The sequence below is a fragment of the Ornithodoros turicata genome, chromosome 1, assembly GCF_037126465.1.
Source record: "Ornithodoros turicata isolate Travis chromosome 1, ASM3712646v1, whole genome shotgun sequence".
Lineage (NCBI taxonomy): Eukaryota > Metazoa > Arthropoda > Arachnida > Ixodida > Argasidae > Ornithodoros > Ornithodoros turicata.
Genome location: NC_088201.1, coordinates 154,091,118 through 154,111,404, shown reverse-complemented (window position 1 = coordinate 154,111,404; position 20,287 = coordinate 154,091,118). Strand labels below are relative to the sequence as shown.

The window sequence follows — 20,287 nt, the reverse complement described above, 5'->3', positions numbered from 1 at the left end:
AACCCCAAAGCATTTCAAGTCCATCGCCTTAACCACTCGGCCACGACCGCATGTGTTTGGCCCATTTAATGTTTTTCTACAGATGTGGTGTAACTGCGGTGGACGCCAAAGGTCTAAGTATCTTTTCATCTGTTAGTAGTCGAAAGCAGCTAAACAATCATGAGCGTCGCAACTCTGACGCGGCCGACAGGATTCGAACCTGTGCGGGGGAACCCCAATGGATTTCAAGTCCATCGCCTTAACCACTCGGCCACGACCGCCTGTGTTTTGGCCCATTTAATGTTTTTCTACAGATGTGGTGTAACTGGGGTGGACGCCAAAGGTCTAAGTATCTTTTCAACTGTTAGTACCGAAAGCAGCTAAACAATCATGATCGTAGCAACTCTGACGCGACCGATAGGATTCGAACCTGTGCGGGGGAACCCCAACGTATTTCAAGTCCATCGCCTTAACCACTCGGCCACGACCGCATGTGTTTGGCCCATTTAATGTTTTTCTAAAGATGTGGTGTAACTGCGGTGGACGCCAAAGGTCTAAGTATCTTTTCAACTGTTTGTAGTCGAAAGCAGCAAAACAATCATGAGCGTCGCAACTCCGACGCGGTCGATAGGTTTCGAACCTGTGCGGGGGAACCCCAATCGATTTGAAGTTCATCGCCTTAACCACTCGGCCACAACCACATGTGTTTGGCCCATGTAATGTTTTTCTCCAGATGTGGTGTAACTGCGGTGGACGCCAAAGGCCTAAGTATCTTTTCAACTGTTAGTAGTCGAAAGCAGCTAAACAATCATGAGCGTCGCAACTCTGACGCGGCCGACAGGATTCGAACCTGTGCGGGGGAACCCCAATGGATTTCAAGTCCATCGCCTTAACCACTCGGCCACGACCGCATGTGTTTGGCCCATTTAATGTTTTTCTACAGATGTGGCGTAACTGCGGTGGACGCGAAAGGGCTAAGTATATTTTCAACTGTTTGTAGTCGAAAGCAGCAAAACAATCATGAGCGTCGCAACTCCGACGCGGTCGATAGGTTTCGAACCTGTGCGGGGGAACCCCAATCGATTTGAAGTTCATCGCCTTAACCACTCGGCCACAACCACATGTGTTTGGCCCATGTAATGTTTTTCTCCAGATGTGGTGTAACTGCGGTGGACGCCAAAGGCCTAAGTATCTTTTCAACTGTTAGTAGTCGAAAGCAGCTAAACAATCATGAGCGTCGCAACTCTGACGCGGCCGACAGGATTCGAACCTGTGCGGGGGAACCCCAATGGATTTCAAGTCCATCGCCTTAACCACTCGGCCACGACCGCATGTGTTTGGCCCATTTAATGTTTTTCTACAGATGTGGCGTAACTGCGGTGGACGCGAAAGGGCTAAGTATATTTTCAACTGTTTGTAGTCGAAAGCAGCAAAACAATCATGAGCGCCGCAACTCCGACGCGGTCGATATGATTCGAACCTGTGTGGGGAACCCCAATGTATTTCAAGTCCAGGGGGCAGCCTTTTCTTACAGATGAGCGGATTTTTATTGGTCTACTCAACTTGCCGTTCACCACCAGCCTAGTGCGGATGTCGGTGTCAGAAACCTTAATCCAGTTCTCCAGGTAGCTACCTACACCCATCTTTTTCAGCACTGCCCACAAGTAATGATGGATCACCCGGTCAAAGGCCTGCTTCAGATCGACCTGTACTACAGAAAGCCGGGCTGGGATGACCTCTGCAGCCTCACACACTGACCGCATGATATGTAAGTTTCTTTCAATGGATCTTCCCTTGGTTCCATACGTCTGGTGGGTACCAATAACGGTTCTCAGAAGCGGTTCCAGTCGAGCGGTGATGACTTTTGCAAGGATTTTGTAATCGGTGCAGAGTAGACTGATGGGACGAAAGTCATTCACCGTGGGAGTTTTGCCATCTTTGCTGTTTTTCTTCGGAATGAGCACAGTAATGGACTGACGCATCGACGGTGGTAGTAGTTTCCGGCTAGCGATATCATTGAAGACAGTCTGAAGAATGGGACACAGCCGTGCAGCGTATTTTTTGTAGGAGACGAATCCCAATCCATCCGGTCCGGGTGCTTTGTTTCGCCCAAGCTTCTTGATGGCTTTCGCTATTTCTTCCACCGATATCGGAACATTCATTGTCTCAGCTAATTCTTCATTCGCCGTGGGAAGGTCACCCATTTCATGTAGCATTTCAGGCGCCTCTGCTGCAGATTCCGATGAGAGCAGTTCGGTGTACATCTTGTGAAAAGCTTCTTCAATTCCCTCTTTCCACCGTACCGTTGGGGACTGCGAGGGAAGAGATGGCGTTCCTAGAGGCGCTCTCCCTTTCTCGGATTAGAAATACCTTTGATGGCTCCTCTTCACGTGCGACCGCGTTGACCCTGCTGCGAACCGCCGCTCCTTTATATCGTTCCTTCACAATATTAAGTATTTCGTTCTTGACGTGTCGAATTTCCTCCATATAACGGCCAGGATTATCATTCTCTTCTGCAACTAGAACACGCAGATCACGAGTCAAGCACGCCACTTTTGCACGCTCTTGGTATTTTTTCACTTGATAATAGGATATTGCCTTGACCTTGATGTTTGCTTTAAAGGTTTCCCACGAAGCTGCATCGACTTCTGCTCTATTCAGATACTCGTCTAGCTGATCTTCCACCTGTTGAACGAAGTTCTCATCTTCGAGAATACTCTCATTCAGCTTCCATATTGACCTCATGGCGTTATCTTTCGGACTGTCGGGGGTAGCTTATTGATTTGAGCTCACTTGAATTCTCACTAACCCATGGTCTGTAAAAGCTACTGGTGTTACAGAGTAGTATCCTGCTGTCCTATCCCAGTCTGCGGAAAGGTATACCCGGTCAAGTCTTGCGTGAGATGCACCTTGCCAATGGGTGTACCAGATGTCTCCCTTAGGTTGTGCTTGAGCAGCATCTACCAAGCTGAAGTCTGCCAATATCTTTTTGGGCACCGTCACACTGCAATCGCTTCTGTAGGGGTAACTGCAGTCTTGTTTACTAGTCACCACATTAAAGTCGCCCCATAGCAGCGCTCTTGCTGGAGTGTCAACAAACGCGCGAAGCTCCTCGAAGAAAACCTTTCGTTGGTCCTTATTACATGGGGCATAAACCCCAATCACACGTACCAAGTTATTGTGCAGAAGGATATCTAGACTGGTGAAGCGTCCTGCTTGGTCTAAAACAGTATCTACCACGGTGATATCCTGCTTTTTCCTGATTAGAATTGCTGTTCCTGCGCTTTGACCAGATCCCGCTGAGTGATAACAGAAAAAGCTGTGCTTGAAGAAATTCACTAGTTCTCGTTCTTGCTCAACAGAAGAGATTTTGGTTTCCTGCAGGCAGATTATGTCCAGCTGGTGCTTGTTTATTACTTCCATTAGCCATTGCTTTCTGATACCGAATAAGACTATATACATTCAGCGTTCCAACTCTAATTTTCTGTACTCGCATTATCTGTTGTGTTATATGTGTACTGTTTCCGTGTAGTTGGGGTCATCCAGTTGCGATGCGCCGATCTCTTCTAAAGACACCGCGGATCTCAACAACTCGGTTTTTTTCCACCGACTTTCCAGCCTTGCGTCGCGCCTTTGTTCCTTCATGTATTCTTTCCCTTTTGTGTGTTGCTTATCAAGCCGTTTACGTTTGCTCACTTTTTCCCACCCTTCCTCAGAGTCCATATCCTCTTTTTCTATAAACTGGTTGTCAGAATCATCCGCGACTGGTGCTGTTTGATTATTATCGGAAAGCAACAAAACGGACATGAGCGTCTCAACTCTGACGCGGTCGACAGGATTCGAACCTGTGCGGGGGAACCCCAATGGATTTCTGGTCCATCGCCTTAACCACTCGGCCACGACCGCACTCTTTTCGTCTATTTAGTGTTTTCTACAGATATAGTTTAACTGTGGTGGTCTCCATTGCACTAAGTATTTTTTCAACTGCGTGTAGTAGAAAGCAACAAAACGGACATGAGCGTCTCCACTCTAACGCGGTCGACAGGATTCGAACCTGCACGGGGGAACCCCAACGGATTTCTAGTCCATCGCCTTAACCACTCGGCCAGGACCGCACTCTTCTCGTCTATTTGGTGTTTTCTACAGATATAGTTTAACTGTGGTGGTCTCCATTGCACTAAGTATTTTTTGCGTGTAGTAGAAAGCAACAAAACGGACATGAGCGTCTCAACTCTGACGCGGTCGACAGGATTCGAACCTGTGCGGGGGAACCCCAATGGATTTCTAGTCCATCGCCGTAACCACTCGGCCACGACCTTTTTGTTTTTTTTCTTTTTTTCAACCTTTCGGTTAACAGGTAAACGCGCTATCCGATTTTTTTTTCTTTTTTTAAAACCTTTATTCCATGCTAAAACGTACATAAAACCTCAATGGCTACTTCGCCATTCTGTAAGTTAATAGGGTGTGCCGTTTCCTAATTTTGTTCGTCTTCAGCTTGCTCTGCGGCGTCTTCACTGTGGTACTCTTCCGTACCCTCTTGTTGCTCGAAGCAGGTGCCTTTACATCGCTGTCTTTCACCAGCTGGCGTACTTGTTCCTTGCTTTGATGGTCTGCAGCAGGCTCCTAAGTCCGCTGCAAGTGATATCGTCTTCCCGTGCTGTCACCACTGTGAGCACCCATTCAAGGCTGGTGAGGAAGTGGTTCCATGGTGTCTTCGGCTTGGCTTTGCCTTCGGAAATGGCCATCCTGTACCGCCATAAGGAGTGGAGACCGATGACCACCAGAGCGGCCGACGTGTTGTTGTCTTCGCAGCCGTCGAACACGAGGAACTTTAGCGAAAACCAGTCAATGTTGATGTCCAGACCGGTGCACGCTCTGAACTGCTCCCAAAAATCTCGAGCTCGTTTGCAGTTTACAAACACATGAAACAGGTCTTCTTCAGCGCTGCACAGGTCACACCTCACTGACCACGGGACAAAGAATCCTTTTCTCTGCAGCCAGACTTTGACCGGCAACACTTCGCAGTGGAACCTTGTGAAGAGGTCCTTCGTGCCGGATGGTACGCAGAGCTTGCGTAGCCTTTTGAAGACGTTCTGGGCTTCTGTTGTGCGAAGGAACTTCCGATAGAGCGGTTCTGATGTCACGCTGTCTACAGTATCCCAGTAGAGCTTTCTCCGTTTAACCTTGCTGAGGTAGTCCCAAGAGAACCGCATTTCAAAGAAGGCAATAGCCGCTCCGATCTCCCTGTAGAACGCCCTGGTCTCCTTTGCCCTTGATTTTCTAGTGGCAATGTCCACCTATGGAGGTGTTGTGCTCCAAGTGTCTGTGTGCAGCTTCTGAGGAATGGATCGTCCTGGTCCCTGAAGTAGAGGAACCTCTGTACTTTGAGCTTAATGTCGAGGTTCACAAGTCCAAATCCACCTTTGCTTGGGCTCAAGAAGAGGTTCGATCGTCGCATCTTTTCCATTGGAGAATTCCACACAAAGGTGGCACACAGTCGGTGGAACTTGTTGACAACTGCATTGTTGTATTTCGTGCATTGGGCGGTATACAGCACTGCTGGGTACAAGCAGGAATTGCATACATACGCCTTGTTGAAGAGCGTGAGGAACCGTCCATGCCAGGGAGTCAGCGAATACCTGAGCCGGTTCAATTTGGGGTTCCATACGTGTGCTGCTTGCTTTCTTAAGTCGAACTCGACTCCGAGGTACTTGTCAACCTTGTTTGTCCACTGCAAGCCAAGAAGATTGGTTGGAGTTTCTTCCCACGGTCCAAGCCAGCTGCCTAATGTCTTGCTGAGGTTGAGCTCTGCTCCGGAGTGCTTCGAGAATTCCTGAATGGTGTCTAGTGCTTGTTTTACTCCCGCAACAGTGGTGCACACTGCGGTTAGGTCATCGGCATACGCGAGAAGCTCGATGCTTTCCGTGCCTATCTTGAGCCCTTGAATACTTTCGTTGGAATTGATCATGCGACATAGCGGTTCCAGGTATGCAGCGAACAGAAGCGGTGAAAGTGGACACCCCTGCCTTACTGATGAATGAATCCGTATGGGTTTGCTTAACCTCCCGTTCACTACTAATCTGGTGCTGATGTCTTCGTAGCAGAGCTTTATCCAGGCCATTAGGGAGCTCCCGACCTTCAGTTTTTCAAGAACCGCCCAGAGGTACTGGTGACTGACTCTATCGAACGCTTGCCGCAGGTCAACCTGGAGAACGCACAGCCGGGCAGGTAGTGTTTCGGCAGCCTCGCACACCGCCCGCATCACGTGTAAGTTTCGTGCGATCGACCTGCCCTTGACTCCGTAGACTTGATGCTGACCAATGGCAGCCCGCAGGCAACCCTCTAATCTGTTATTGAGAACCTTGGCAAATATCTTGTAATCAGCGCAGAGAAGGCTGATTGGTCGAAAATCGTTAACTGTTGGAGCTCCGCTGTTCTTGGGGTTCTTTTTAGGGATAAGGACGGTGAAGGATCGACGCATTGATGGCGGAAGCAACATTCTCGAAGCGATGTCGTCGAACACCAACTTCAAGATTGGGAGAGTAAGGTAGCGAACCTTTTATAGAATGCTGATCCAATTCCATCCGGGCCCGGAGCTTTGTTTCTTCCCAGCTTTCGGATAACTCTCTCTATCTCCCCCGTTGTTATTTCGCCGTTCGCTGCCTCTGCTACTTCTGTCTTTACTGCCGGCAAGTCGAGGCCGGTTATAGCATCGGTAACGTTTGTCCCAGTTGATGACGAGAACAGACCGCGGAACTTCTCGTAGAACAGTCCTTCGATTTCCTCTTGCGATGTCGCAGTGCCGTCTGGACTGTTCAAACATGTAATGGCGTTGAACGATCCCCTTTCTCTTTCCCGTGGGAGGAATACTTTGCTGGGCGTTTCCTCACGCGACACCGTGTTTAGCCGGCTCCGAATTCCTGCACCCCTGTATCGTTTCTCCAAAATTTCAAGAAGCTGCTTTTTCACTTCTCCAATTTCCTGTGTATACCGTCCGGGGGTGTGGTCTTCTTCTGCGACTAACACACGGAGGTCTTTGGTAAGTGACCGGGCCTGTTCCCTCTCCTTGAAGCTTCTTGACTGACTATAGGATATTGCTTTGTTTTTGAAGTTTGTCTTGAAGATCTCCCACGTAACGGCGTTGATACTGTTTCCGCTCTTGTATTCTGTGATCATGTTTTCCACTTCCTGACAGAAAGTCTCTTCTTCCAGGATGCTTTCGTTGGGCTTCCACGAATAAGACCTTGCCTTGCTGATGCAACTTGTGGCCTGAGCGCTGAGATCGATGTCGACGCTGACGAGTCCGTGGTCCGAGAAAGGTACCTGGCGTGACGGTGTAGTTGCAGGCCGTCTTGTCCCAGTCAGCGGAGAAATAGATTCTGTCGAGTCTTGCATGGGACGCATCTTGCCAGTGAGTGTACCGCTGACTGGGTTCCGTTCCTACCGCAGCAACGTCGACCAAACTGAAATCTGTCACCAGCTTCTTGAATTCCGTCACACTAGCGTCCCTCCTGAAGGGGTTAGCTGCAGTCATACTTGCTGGTTACCATGTTGAAGTCGCCACAGAATACAACTTTTGCCGGTGTGTCCACGAAAGCTCTCAGCTCAGAGAAGAAGATTTTCCTGTCGTCCCTTATATTTGGCGCGTAGACACAAATTACTCGCGCTAACTGGTTGGCGATGAGCAGATCGACACAGGTAAATCGGCCGGTTTGGTCAAGGATGGTGTCGACGACGGTGACGATATTGTCCTTCTTCACAAATATCGCTGTCCCCGCACTGTGACCAGTGCCTGCGGAGTGGTAGCAGTAGTAGTTACGTTTAAAGAAATTAACAATGTCCTTCTCTTGTTCCGCGGTAGAGATCTTCGTTTCCTGGAGGCAGATAATGTCTAGTTTGTGTTCCTTTATCATTTCCATGAGCCAGTGCTTTCTGTTTTGCCGAATCAGACTGAACGTGTTAAAAGTTGCCACTCTTATTTTTTTTCTTGACATGGAACGAGTTTGGAAAGCGACCGCTGGTTACTGGGTGACCGTGAAGTGAAGGTCGTTCAGCTGTGATGCACCAGCTTCCTCCAGCGGGACTACCGGCATCGGGGCGTCCCCTTTCTTCCATCTACTTTCAAACCTTGCGTCCTTTCTCTGTTCTCTTAGATAGTCCTTTACAGTGGTGGCATGCCTCTCTGACTCTCTTTTCCTTTTCATTGAATTTTCCTCTACTTCGGCCATATCTGCGTCGCTGTCTTCTGTGTCTTTGTTATCACATTCATCATTTGCTATCTGTGTTCGCTTCTTGCTCGTGCCCTCTTCTTGGGATGGAACTTTTTCAACGTCCTTGTTTTCCTGGGTACTATCTTCAGTTTTATCCGCTTCTTCCTGGTCCATTAGATTTTCTGTAATCGTGTCGCTACCTTGCCCCCGAATCTTGCTGGCGTAGGTTTGCACACAGTCTTCTGGGTCATGACCAAACGATTTACATTTCTTGCACCATGTCGCCGTACACTGATTGCGTATGTGCCCTACCTGTTTGCACCGCAGGCACAATGGCGGCTTCCCCGGCACCGAAACAAGTAACGGGTCGCCCCTGATATGGATCATGTATGGAATTTGGTCGACGGTGGATCCTTCGCGTAGCCGCAGCTTGACTATCCGAGTCGTCGTTTCTATGCCAGCAAATTCAGCGCACTTCCACGTCTCTCTTGCCGTATCCAGGACGTCACCATACTCTGTCATAGCGTTGCGGATTACGTCATCAGCTAAAATCGTAGAGACCCAGTGAAGCTTCACAGTTATTTCTTTTGCGTTTGGGTCGATTACGATGCACCGTTTGTCTTTCACAAGCATCTCCTTTTGCTTCAGCAGCTTCGCCTTCTCTGTCTCGCTCCTGAACATTATGGCCCACACGTGGTTATAGCGGTAAGCCCCGAATGCACAGATCTCTCGTCTATCAACAACGTCTCTCAGTGGGGCATCAAAGTCCAGCACTTTGTACGGTTTAGCGGAGGGATCCGCATGCATGATGACCCTGTTAGGCGATAAGTTACCTGGCGTAATAGTAGGTAGGATGGTCTTGTACTCTGTCTGGGAAGCACTAGGCCTAACTTCATCCCGGCTCGGAGCCGTTGCCGCCGCTCGCAGGGAGCTCATTCCGCGTCCGTTGACCTCGGTGCCAGGAACTGGAATGCCAACACCTTAACCACTCGGCCACCTCGTCCACATGTGGAGCGTATCTGGAACATAAGGAAGAGCTACCCTCGCCATTACCAACGCCAGGTGTAAAACCCTGTCAGGCATGAAACGGATAAGCCTGCACTTTCCCCCCTCGTAGTCCTACAAAAGGTTCGCAACAGTTCTTCGACGAGGATGGGATTCGAACCCACGCGGGCAGAGCCCATTGGATTAGCAGTCCAACGCCTTAACCACTCGGCCACCTCGTCCACATGTGGAGCGTATCTGGAACATAAGGAAGAGCTACCCTCGCCATTACCAACGCCAGGTGTAAAACCCTGTCAGGCATGAAACGGATAAGCCTGCACTTTCCCCCCTCGTAGTCCTACAAAAGGTTCGCAACAGTTCTTCGACGAGGATGGGATTCGAACCCACGCGGGCAGAGCCCATTGGATTAGCAGTCCAACGCCTTAACCACTCGGCCACCTCGTCCACATGTGGAGCGTATCTGGAACATAAGGAAGAGCTACCCTCGCCATTACCAACGCCAGGTGTAAAACCCTGTCAGGCATGAAACGGATAAGCCTGCACTTTCCCCCCTCGTAGTCCTACAAAAGGTTCGCAACAGTTCTTCGACGAGGATGGGATTCGAACCCACGCGGGCAGAGCCCATTGGATTAGCAGTCCAACGCCTTAACCACTCGGCCACCTCGTCCACATGTGGAGCGTATCTGGAACATAAGGAAGAGCTACCCTCGCCATTACCAACGCCAGGTGTAAAACCCTGTCAGGCATGAAACGGATAAGCCTGCACTTTCCCCCCTCGTAGTCCTACAAAAGGTTCGCAACAGTTCTTCGACGAGGATGGGATTCGAACCCACACGGGCAGAGCCCATTGGATTAGCAGTCCAACGCCTTAACCACTCGGCCACCTCGTCTTTTTTTTTTTGAACTTTTATTTCATTCATTTCAAAATAACACTTCTATGAAGATGACAATGTGAATTTATACAACGCGTGGGATATGAACACAGAGAAGAAGCTTTTCACAGAAAAGCGTGAGCCACGGTGGAGTGTATCCGCGATACTTCGCGGCCAGTTTCATGTTCGACAGTTCTTTTCGGAGAAAGACCATCGGTGGACTTAGCGGCTCTTCGTGCCTGTCCAGCATGCGCACCTTCCACAAAGAGTACATTGCTATAACACAGAGGACATCAAACCTAGGACCGTTACGGTCAATTAATGGCAGGAACCGAATGGTGTGTGGGTTCAGTGTGAAGGTAACCCCCAATGCTTGACTTATGTCATCCCACAGGAATGCCGCCTCAGTGCAGTCAATAAAAATATGATCAATAGTTTCCGCCACCTTGCAAAACCTGCAACTGGTACTCCAAGGTACAAAGAAACCTTTTCTTTCAAGCCATGTTTTGACAGGCAGCGTACCTGTATGCAGTTTAAAGAAGAAAGTTTTAAGATTGGGTCTGATGGGCATTCTCTTAACTCTACATAAAATATCTTTTCCGGGCCATTCCTGCGATAAGACTCGATAAATTGGAACAGGGAACAATGTGTCAATAAGGTCCCAATATAAGCGTGATCTATGCACTGAATACACATAATCGATTGAGAATCGAACTAAGCAAAACTTAACACTCTCGACAACCTCTCTGTAAAAACCATTCAATGAAACATGTCTGGTTTTTGTTGCCACTGTTATGTATGGTAAGTGTTCTAATGCTATGCATTGTTTTACATGCTCCAGTAGCGCGTGCGTTTTTGTTCTGTAGAATACGATTCTCATGACAAGCTGCTTCACAAACATATGTGGTAGCCCTAACCCACCATCCTGCACCGCTTTAAACAAGTTGTCACGCGTCATCGATTCAATAGAAGAATTCCACACAAACGTTGCAAAAATCCTGTGGATCCTTTGAATATTGGCACGCGAACACTGCAGTACATGCAAGAGGTACACAATCCGTGCCAACATGAAAACACTGCATATACTACTACGCTGGAAGACAGAAAACACACTTTGCTTCAACACAGAGGTTTGCTTGCGGAGCTTGCCGGCAACTTGAGACCACATAGAATTCGTATTTTTACTGTCTCCCAGTGGAGCTCCGAGGTACATTCCTGGCACAGTATCCCACGATATGCCTGCGTACGTAGTTGGGGTGCTGCCCCATTGACCTCCCCATATCCCAAGAGATTTTTTCTTATTGATACGCGCACCAGATATGCGACAGAAGTCCTCAATAATGCTAAACAATGCATTAACACTTTGCTTGTTCTCCACCACAACAGCAATATCGTCCGCGTACGCTAGCACTTTTACTTCTGCATTGTCCATTGTAAATCCTCTAATATTTTTACAACCCACAATAGCCTTGCAAAGGGGTTCTAGGTATACGGCAAACAGTAATGGAGATAGGGGGCATCCCTGCCTTACCGAGGATCTCAAGAGTATTGGGCCTGAACAATGACCATTTAAAATTAGCTTAGTTGACACGTTCTGATAACATAATTTTAGTCTTCTCATAAACATTTCACCAAACCCTACTTCTTTCAATGTACAAAACAGATAAGTATGATCCACTCTGTCGAACGCTTGAGATAAGTCTATTTGAACTACACCTACTTGATCCCCATCTGTCCTTGCAATATCTAGGATAGTGCGTAGCACATGAATGTTCGTTTGGATGTTCCGGCCCTTTATCGCACACACCTGATGCTCTCCAACAACGGTCTTTATCACTGTTTGAATCCTTGCAGCAAGTACTTTCGAGTACACTTTGTAATCAACACTACAAAGTGTTATTGGGCGGTAGTCTGTTACTCCCGGTGTCTTCCCTGCCGTTATCTTCTTGGGAATTAACACAGTGTGAGTTCGATGAAAGGAAGGCGAAAAGGTTCCATTTTCTTCGGCTTCCAGGAACACATTCCAAAGAATAGACGCCATATGTTCGCTGAACTTGTGATAAAATTCGCCACCGATGCCATCTGGTCCTGGTGTCTTATTCTTGGATAGTGATCGAATGGCGCTGAGTACTTCGTCCCTGGTGATGGGTCCTTCAAGTGATTGACGTTGGCCCTCAGTGAGGGCAGGCAGTTGAAGAGTTTTTAATTTGTCCTCCGCATTTATTTGCGTTGCGTGTGCCGTGCCTATGAGGTCCTTATAGTGGCGTACAAAAATTCGTTCTATTTCACTTTCGCCTGTTATTAAATTTCCTTCATGCTCTATAGCCTCTATCTTCTTAAGTTTTCCTTGTTGCCTCTCTTTATAAACATACGTCTTGCGGGGGATTTCGTCCGGTGCAAACAGGCGCATTCTCGACCTGATCCGAGCACCTTCATATTTCCTTTCGTTAAGGAGATTTAGTTCCAATTTAATTTCTTCCATCTCTTGTTGAAATTCTCCTGGCTTTAGAGATTCCAGCTTAACCACTTCGTTCATCCGCTTCTTCAATTCTTCCTCGCGCCCTTTACGTGCATATGAGATTACATTGGATCTTTCCACAGCGAAAGCTCGCAGTTTCAGCTTGAAGGCTTCCCACGCTGAAGACCAAGAAGTCCCTGCAGTCACAATGTCCACAATTCCGTCCTTTACGAAATTTACGAATCCGTCGTCTTCCAATAGTCTACAATTCAGCTTCCACAATTGCCATCGGTTACTACCTGTCCCGGAGGGTTTCCGCACTTCCCCTAAAGTGGCTAGAACCATGCAGTGGTCACTAAAGTAAACCGAGTGTGTTTCATATCTGGTTACGGTCGTCCTTCGTTCCCACTTCATATATATCCGGTCCAATCTAGAATGTGAGCCATTCTGGAAGTGCGTAAAGAGGGTGTCCTTATTTTCAACGTCATCGAAAACATCTCTCATGTTATGGCTCTCCAAAATGCCCGCTAGCGTGAGAGTACTTGCGTCGACTTGGATGCGATTACCACTTCTGTCAGAGTCCTTTAGCGTACAGTTAAAATCCCCTAATAACATGATATTTCCTGTACTGTTGATGAGTTGCGCCATCTCTTCGAAGAACACTTTCCTTTCGCGCACATCATTAGGTGCATAAAGGCATACAATCCTCCAAGCACACCGGTCAATTTGAATATCAAGACAAGCTATTCTCCCTGCATTATCAGTAATGTACGATACAGGGATAAGACGTTCGCTTTTCTTCAACAATAGGATGCACCCGGCTGAATGTCCCACGGCGTGGCTGACTACTACGTCGTAGTCTTTATGAAACAAGTAATTGACCAATCTTGTGGTTTCTTCTTCTGTGCTTATTTTAGTTTCTTGAATAGCAAGGACATCAATATATGAATATTGTTCCAAGAAACGCTTCAGTTGGTACTGTTTTTTCCTTGCATTCAACCCCCTTACATTTAGTGTAGCCACGGTTATGTTATTTGCACTCATCTAATTGTGAAGAAAGCAGCCGACTTACTCGTTCTACACTTGCATCACTTTTTACCCGTCGGCTATTTAGCAGTCAAAAAGTCCATATCCTCAAGTCTCGATGCTCCCACTTCGTCCAGCTGCGGCATACTGGCAACTTGACCTTCTGTTTTTCTTTTCTTTCTTTCTTTCGCCGCCACCATACCCATGTTTCTGTTTCTTGAGAACCACCAGCTAGCATGCCATTCGACCCTTCCGGTGAACCAGAAGAGATAACCTTGGGGCTGTACACATCGGTCGAACCTTCGTTCGATTTTTTCTGCGGTGTTTCAGCGCTTCCGACGCCTGATTGTTGCTGCTCGCCCTTTTTATCTGTCTCCGTCAATTGACTTGTTCTTTCTGTTTCCTCCACGTCCATTATGTGCTCTTCAATCTGCTCTGGTTGCGGTTGCCTCACTCTCGATGCATATGTGGCTACGCATTCCTCATCTTCGTGCCCGTACTTCCTGCACGTCCTACACCAAGGAGTGTGACACTGCCTTCGGATGTGTCCTAGCTGCTTGCATTTCAAGCACAAGGGTGGTCTGCCACTGACAGCCAGCAACACTCGGGATCCGGCAATTTGCATCAGGTGGGGCAATCCATCTACGGTTCCACCGTCTTTCAGTCGGAGCGTTATCAATCTGGTTGTTGATTCTACTCCTTCAAAAAACGAACTCTTCCACTTCTCTCTTATTATTTCCGTTACGTGTCCATATGTTGTCATTGCTTTGCGAATTTCTTCATCGCTGGTATTACCAGAGACCCAGCGCAACTTGATACATACATCCCTTTTGTTCGGGTCGATGATGACACAGCGCTTTTCTTTCACTACCAGTTCTTTTCTCGACAGCAGTCTCTCCTTCTCCGCTCCGTTGTGAAACCGTATCATCCAAACATGGTTATACTGAAACACGCCGAACGTAGCCACGTCTTCTTTCTTTACTATGTCTTTCAGTGCTTCACCAAAATGATCCACGTTGTACGGCCTTGCTTTTGGATCAGCGTGTAGAAATAAAGTATTCAAAGAAGAGATACCTGTTGGTAAGGTAGGTAGTATAGTCAAGTATCCTGATGAAGATCCTTTGTTCTCTGTCACTCGGCTAGGCCTAGCCGTTAGCCCTACTCCAGCAGAGCTCATGTTTACGCGTCCGACACTGTTGAAGTCCGGAAGCAGAATTCCTCGGCCACCTCGTCCACATGTGGAGCGTATCTGGAACATAAGGAAGAGCTACCCTCGCCATTACCAACGCCACGTGTAAAACCCTGTCAGGCATGAAACGGATAAGCCTGCACTTTCCCCTATCGTAGTCCTACAAAAGGTTCGCAACAGTTCTTCGACGAGGATGGGATTCGAACCCACGCAGGCAGAGCCCATTGGATTAGCAGTCCAACGCCCTAACCACTCGGCCACCTCGTCCACATATGGAGCGTATCTGGAACACAAGGAAGAGCTACCCTCGCCATTACCAACGCCAAGTGTAAAACCCTGTCAGGCATGAAACGGATAAGCCTGCACTTTCCCCTATCGTAGTCCTACAAAAGGCTCGCAACAGTTCTTCGACGAGGATGGGATTCGAACCCACGCAGGCAGAGCCCATTGGATTAGCAGTCCAACGCCCTAACCACTCGGCCACCTCGTCCACATATGGAGCGTATCTGGAACACAAGGAAGAGCTACCCTCGCCATTACCAACGCCACGTGTAAAACCCTGTCAGGCATGAAACGGATAAGCCTGCACTTTCCCCTATCGTAGTCCTACAAAAGGTTCGCAACAGTTCTTCGACGAGGATGGGATTCGAACCCACGCAGGCAGAGCCCATTGGATTAGCAGTCCAACGCCCTAACCACTCGGCCACCTCGTCCACATATGGAGCGTATCTGGAACACAAGGAAGAGCTACCCTCGCCATTACCAACGCCACGTGTAAAACCCTGTCAGCCATGAAACGGATAAGCCTGCACTTTCCCCTATCGAAGTCCTACAAAAGGTTCGCAACAGTTCTTCGACGAGGATGGGATTCGAACCCACGCAGGCAGAGCCCATTGGATTAGCAGTCCAACGCCCTAACCACTCGGCCACCTCGTCCACATATGGAGCATATCTGGAACACAAGGAAGAGCTACCCTCGCCATTACCAACGCCACGTGTAAAACCCTGTCAGGCATGAAACGGATAAGCCTGCACTTTCCCCTATCGTAGTCCTACAAAAGGTTCGCAACAGTTCTTCGACGAGGATGGGATTCGAACCCACGCAGGCAGAGCCCATTGGATTAGCAGTCCAACGCCCTAACCACTCGGCCACCTCGTCCACATATGGAGCGTATCTGGAACACAAGGAAGAGCTACCCTCGCCATTACCAACGCCACGTGTAAAACCCTATCAGGCACTCTTTTCGTCTATTTAGTGTTTTCTACAGATATGGTTGAACTCTGGTGGACTCCATTGAACTAAGTATTTTTTCAACTGCATGTAGTAGAAAGCAACAAAACGGACATGAGCGTCTCAACTCTGACGAGGTCGACAGGATTCGAACCTGTGCGGGGGAACCCCAATGGATTTCGAGTCCATCGCCTTAACCACTCGGCCACGACCGCACTCTTTTCGCTTATTTAGTGTATTCTACAGATATGGTGGACTCCATTGAGCTATTTTTCAACTGCATGTAGTAGAAAGCAACAAAACGGACATGAGCGTCTCAACTCTGACGCGGTCGACAGGATTCGAACCTGTGCGGGGGAACCCCAATGGATTTCTAGTCCATCGCCTTAAAGGTCAGCTACGCCGATTTCCCGATGTGTTGAATCGGTTGTGATATTCAGAACGAGCACATCCAACTGCCTCCGATACACACCTTCGTTTCTCAATTTTGTCTTCCTATTACGAAAATTAATTCATCAAAGAAACCAAAACAAGCCATGGGCGAAGCCATTTTTGTGACGTAGATGGGATAAACCTGCTCCATCTACGTAGATAGAGAATCGTGCGTCTGATTGGATGAAAGCTGAGGCTTTCTCTGACTTCCCTGGCGTCTTCTCCCGTTTGCGAGGAAATCCAGTTATGGCCGCCGGCTACGATGAGCGTTTCGTCCGAGGTAATCCCGAGAACTATTGAACGATGGAAACAACAACCGCGAACTCACCTCAACATCATTTTCAGCGTGAAATTGTGATTCTGTGCTCGAGAACTTCGCAGTTCAACCGTTGAGCTGCCATTCACGTCAACCCGTTTGCTGCTTTTACTACGAGTGCAGGAATGGGAGCGATTGAGCAACAACGTGAGACTTTGTGATCGTTTGAAGACACACCTGCAGAGGACTGGTCTTCAAAGAAAGAAGGCCTTATTTCTGCCCATGCACATCGTGCGATTGCCAGGCTTGTTACACGAGATACATATATTGTGCAGCATCATAGCGCGACTGCAATGAACGACGTAGGAATGTATCGTGACCACTCGAACTGCATTCGTTGAACCATTCGTCGGTTATATAAAAGTGCTCATTAGAGTTGCCCCGCACAAAAACTGTTGGATGTAGTTTTGTAGTGTGTTGTTTATCTCGTAGAGCGCATCGCGGCATGTAGGCACGTATTTTTTGCATGTTTACTTGAGTGTGCGCATTGTTCTATACCACACAGGCCATATTTCATTCATAATAGTTTCGCAAATAAACACGTACGGGTCGATCTCATATTGCTTTTGAGTTAGGCATAGTGTCTTCAAATCAGGGTATGTGTACCCTGTTTGCTGGGCCCAACAGATGTTATTAAGGGTAGTGCAACATTTCCCACTTCTTGAACCATGCTAACATTACCAGAATAAGGAACATTACACTGTGTTGTGTATTCCACACTCAGTTGTCTCGCGACGTAAAACCCCCAATTATTATATTGGGTACTCCACATGTTCACCAAGTCAGCACTTCCCATATCCTATTTTTTTAAAACATGTGCTTAAAACTGCACAACTGCCACTCAAGTAACTTTGCCACCAAATTAGTCAGTGACAAAAGGTACATGTACTTTATCACAAATTTAATAACCTTAGTGGAAATGGTGGATGGTGTCCTCTGCCTGGTACGGTGCACTTCATAGCAAAATACACAATAGTCCAAATGTTTTCCTTGTCCACAAATGCCCTGTCAAAGCTGAAAGACTCTTATCAAGAATGGGGAAGCGGGCTTGCTTGTCCAGAGAAACAAATATGAAACTGCAGTGCTCAACGTAAATAACTCCATGCTCAGCAACTAAGGCTGGTGATGCCGAAGACCTAATATTTCTAGGTTAAAAGGAACAAAAGAGAAAAGACCACTGCGGCATATTAATGTTGTTTCAAAAGTATAACACCACAAAATTTGTGAGAGGCAGTTGGTGTATTTAGTTATGTTGGTCGCCTCCTGCACCAATTTTTAATAAGATTCAAATGCGTTGCTAACAACCAGGACCTAAGCCTGACATATGATCTTATAATAATAATAGTATCTATCTATGACCTATATGGACCTTCACCACTAGTTTGGTCTAGGCTTCACACGTGGCTTCTAGTGAAATTCGAAGCTGCTCTGTAGAGCTGACAGGAGACTTGCAGAGTAGAGAATTTATTTATATTTTCCAAAGAACATGTAAAAAACAATGTGCCTTACCAACTGTATTCAAAGAAATACAAATATACTTTGTTTGAGCTATGTGCATATTAGCAGATTACGTGTGACCGATGACACACAATGGGCGTCAAGGGTGAGAACACAAGAATACTACCACTGCAAGCACTGTCCTGAAATTCTAAGTCACCATTTGTCAGAAAGCAATGACCACACACAGCCTAAGGATCATATTGAGCTCCTTCTATTATTCTTTTTATTGACAGCATGTTGGCTGCCATCCAGTTCATGAAAGTGACCCTTATCGTTGAAAGAACGGTTCAACAGCAAGCGAGCTGGTGATAGTGTCCATAATGGCGAGACCTGAAGAGGAGATACAAGAAGGGACATAAACACGCTATGTTGAGACATTGTGTATGTCCCTTCCTATCCCTTGTCTCAGGGTTTTTCGCTATGGACCTTCATGATGTTTCCTTCGGCAAACTTTACATATTTTTATGTAGAATTGTGAAGGTACAGCCAGGCGCTGTTAGCAAATCACACAGTACTTTCCTTGAATCAAGAATCCATGGAAGGTACACAGTCATCTTCAGCATTGCACACATATATGGGACATGTTAATCACTTTGGAATGTCACAGACATGTCATGGAGGCCAGCACATGATTAGTGGTGCTGAACACACAACTATTTGTCATAGTTTAGGCATAAAAAGCAGTTTTGTCACCTGCATGTTGAGGAAGATGTATCTCTACATGCTTTGCCATGACACAAATATATGAAGCAACAAATGTACCCTCTACTTTATTATGGTTATTAGTCAACACTGCCAAGAATGTGGGAACACAGTCTTGTACCACCTACACTCTTCAAAATGACATTCACACACGACACATTGTAGGTCAACGAGACTCCAGAATGATGTCCTTTCCCTCCCCATTGGCTGAGAACGTTTTTCTACTATTTTGCATAATGGGAAGTTAGTACAAGAAACGTACACATTCCTTTTTTGACCTTACTTTTATACCTTTTACTATACTTTTATACCTTACTATAGTTTTTCGGGTCCAAAAACAAGTGCTGTCAGTCTACATTGTAATTCTTTACGTGAGCACTTGTCTTCAGTTTGTCTAGAGCCTTTGAACGAGCACTGCACCAAAGCTATGAGAAGTAGGCTGACGCTTCAGAGACAAGTCCTTGCTGCTCGAAAAGCTCCGGATGTAATGCCATTGAGTAGAATCTGAACGGAATTGAATATAGTAAAATCAGTAATAATTATCAGTGAAGAGTGGGTAGAGGTACCACTACCAGGCACCACCACCAGGTACCACTAAGGACCTTAAATTGAAGAAGGGCGACATTTCTCACAGCTGTGATCTCTTCAATTTTTTGTTGCCGTCATATTCTGTAACTCGGACACCTCTATACGTAGGAGACGCTTCGGCTGCACTGCGGGTGTCCAACATAGGAAGGTTTCACTGTATTTATGTTCCGTGTCATGTGACCACAAACAATATATGCTTTTGCTCATGCTGCACAGCACAGGCGAATTGAGCTGCATGTGAGGATAATAACATGAAACCCGAGGCGTGGAGGAAAAGGCATGACTTTACGGTCTCTGTGTCAGTTGTTTCATGTTGTAGTTGCGTACCAGCTGGTCTGTACATGAGAATAGGTTTGATGCATTGTACACGCACCATACACATGAAGTATGTGGTGTGTTGTGATAGTAATGCCACTGCCAATTGAAGAATAATGCTCCAGGTGGATTGTTTCGGTACAATCTTGAACTATGCATACCAAGGGGTAGGGCATCTGCGTGACAGGTTTACCTGGAAGTAAGAATGTAAATGTTAGCTAAAGTCATTGAATAATTAACATTATCAATATACTGCTGCAGATCATACCAACAATAGCACACAAGATGCTCCGATATGCTATGCAGGAATGTCTCTGTACTCACAATACACAGCAGCTCTCTGTACAGCAGCTACAGAAAGGCGTAAAACTAGTTTTTGTATACATGATACCACTTGAATGCAACACAAGCTTCTGCTGCACCTGAGAAAAAGTATGTACTGTTGCACACATGATGCTGTCTGA

At 47.1% G+C, this 20,287-nt stretch overlaps 17 non-coding genes across 17 annotated transcripts; all 17 read right to left on the bottom strand.

Moving 5' to 3' along the window:
- Positions 1-178: 178 nt before the first annotated feature.
- On the bottom strand, positions 179-260 carry Trnas-uga (transfer RNA serine (anticodon UGA)). The gene has a single exon. It is a non-coding gene; the product is annotated as a tRNA-Ser (tRNA).
- Positions 261-388: 128 nt separating this feature from the next.
- On the bottom strand, positions 389-470 carry Trnas-uga (transfer RNA serine (anticodon UGA)). Its single transcript has one exon. It is a non-coding gene; the product is annotated as a tRNA-Ser (tRNA).
- A 338-nt stretch (positions 471-808) lies between these two features.
- Positions 809-890, bottom strand: Trnas-uga (transfer RNA serine (anticodon UGA)). Its single transcript has one exon. It is a non-coding gene; the product is annotated as a tRNA-Ser (tRNA).
- A 338-nt stretch (positions 891-1,228) lies between these two features.
- Trnas-uga (transfer RNA serine (anticodon UGA)) lies at positions 1,229-1,310 on the bottom strand. The gene has a single exon. It is a non-coding gene; the product is annotated as a tRNA-Ser (tRNA).
- A 2,493-nt stretch (positions 1,311-3,803) lies between these two features.
- Positions 3,804-3,885, bottom strand: Trnas-aga (transfer RNA serine (anticodon AGA)). Its single transcript has one exon. It is a non-coding gene; the product is annotated as a tRNA-Ser (tRNA).
- A 127-nt stretch (positions 3,886-4,012) lies between these two features.
- On the bottom strand, positions 4,013-4,094 carry Trnas-aga (transfer RNA serine (anticodon AGA)). The gene has a single exon. It is a non-coding gene; the product is annotated as a tRNA-Ser (tRNA).
- A 122-nt stretch (positions 4,095-4,216) lies between these two features.
- On the bottom strand, positions 4,217-4,298 carry Trnas-aga (transfer RNA serine (anticodon AGA)). Its single transcript has one exon. It is a non-coding gene; the product is annotated as a tRNA-Ser (tRNA).
- A 5,035-nt stretch (positions 4,299-9,333) lies between these two features.
- Positions 9,334-9,415, bottom strand: Trnas-gcu (transfer RNA serine (anticodon GCU)). Its single transcript has one exon. It is a non-coding gene; the product is annotated as a tRNA-Ser (tRNA).
- Positions 9,416-9,556: 141 nt separating this feature from the next.
- Trnas-gcu (transfer RNA serine (anticodon GCU)) lies at positions 9,557-9,638 on the bottom strand. Its single transcript has one exon. It is a non-coding gene; the product is annotated as a tRNA-Ser (tRNA).
- Positions 9,639-9,779: 141 nt separating this feature from the next.
- Positions 9,780-9,861, bottom strand: Trnas-gcu (transfer RNA serine (anticodon GCU)). The gene has a single exon. It is a non-coding gene; the product is annotated as a tRNA-Ser (tRNA).
- A 141-nt stretch (positions 9,862-10,002) lies between these two features.
- On the bottom strand, positions 10,003-10,084 carry Trnas-gcu (transfer RNA serine (anticodon GCU)). The gene has a single exon. It is a non-coding gene; the product is annotated as a tRNA-Ser (tRNA).
- A 4,840-nt stretch (positions 10,085-14,924) lies between these two features.
- Positions 14,925-15,006, bottom strand: Trnas-gcu (transfer RNA serine (anticodon GCU)). The gene has a single exon. It is a non-coding gene; the product is annotated as a tRNA-Ser (tRNA).
- A 141-nt stretch (positions 15,007-15,147) lies between these two features.
- Trnas-gcu (transfer RNA serine (anticodon GCU)) lies at positions 15,148-15,229 on the bottom strand. The gene has a single exon. It is a non-coding gene; the product is annotated as a tRNA-Ser (tRNA).
- A 141-nt stretch (positions 15,230-15,370) lies between these two features.
- Trnas-gcu (transfer RNA serine (anticodon GCU)) lies at positions 15,371-15,452 on the bottom strand. Its single transcript has one exon. It is a non-coding gene; the product is annotated as a tRNA-Ser (tRNA).
- A 141-nt stretch (positions 15,453-15,593) lies between these two features.
- On the bottom strand, positions 15,594-15,675 carry Trnas-gcu (transfer RNA serine (anticodon GCU)). The gene has a single exon. It is a non-coding gene; the product is annotated as a tRNA-Ser (tRNA).
- Positions 15,676-15,816: 141 nt separating this feature from the next.
- Trnas-gcu (transfer RNA serine (anticodon GCU)) lies at positions 15,817-15,898 on the bottom strand. The gene has a single exon. It is a non-coding gene; the product is annotated as a tRNA-Ser (tRNA).
- A 205-nt stretch (positions 15,899-16,103) lies between these two features.
- Positions 16,104-16,185, bottom strand: Trnas-cga (transfer RNA serine (anticodon CGA)). Its single transcript has one exon. It is a non-coding gene; the product is annotated as a tRNA-Ser (tRNA).
- Between the last annotated feature and the right edge of the window lie 4,102 nt (positions 16,186-20,287).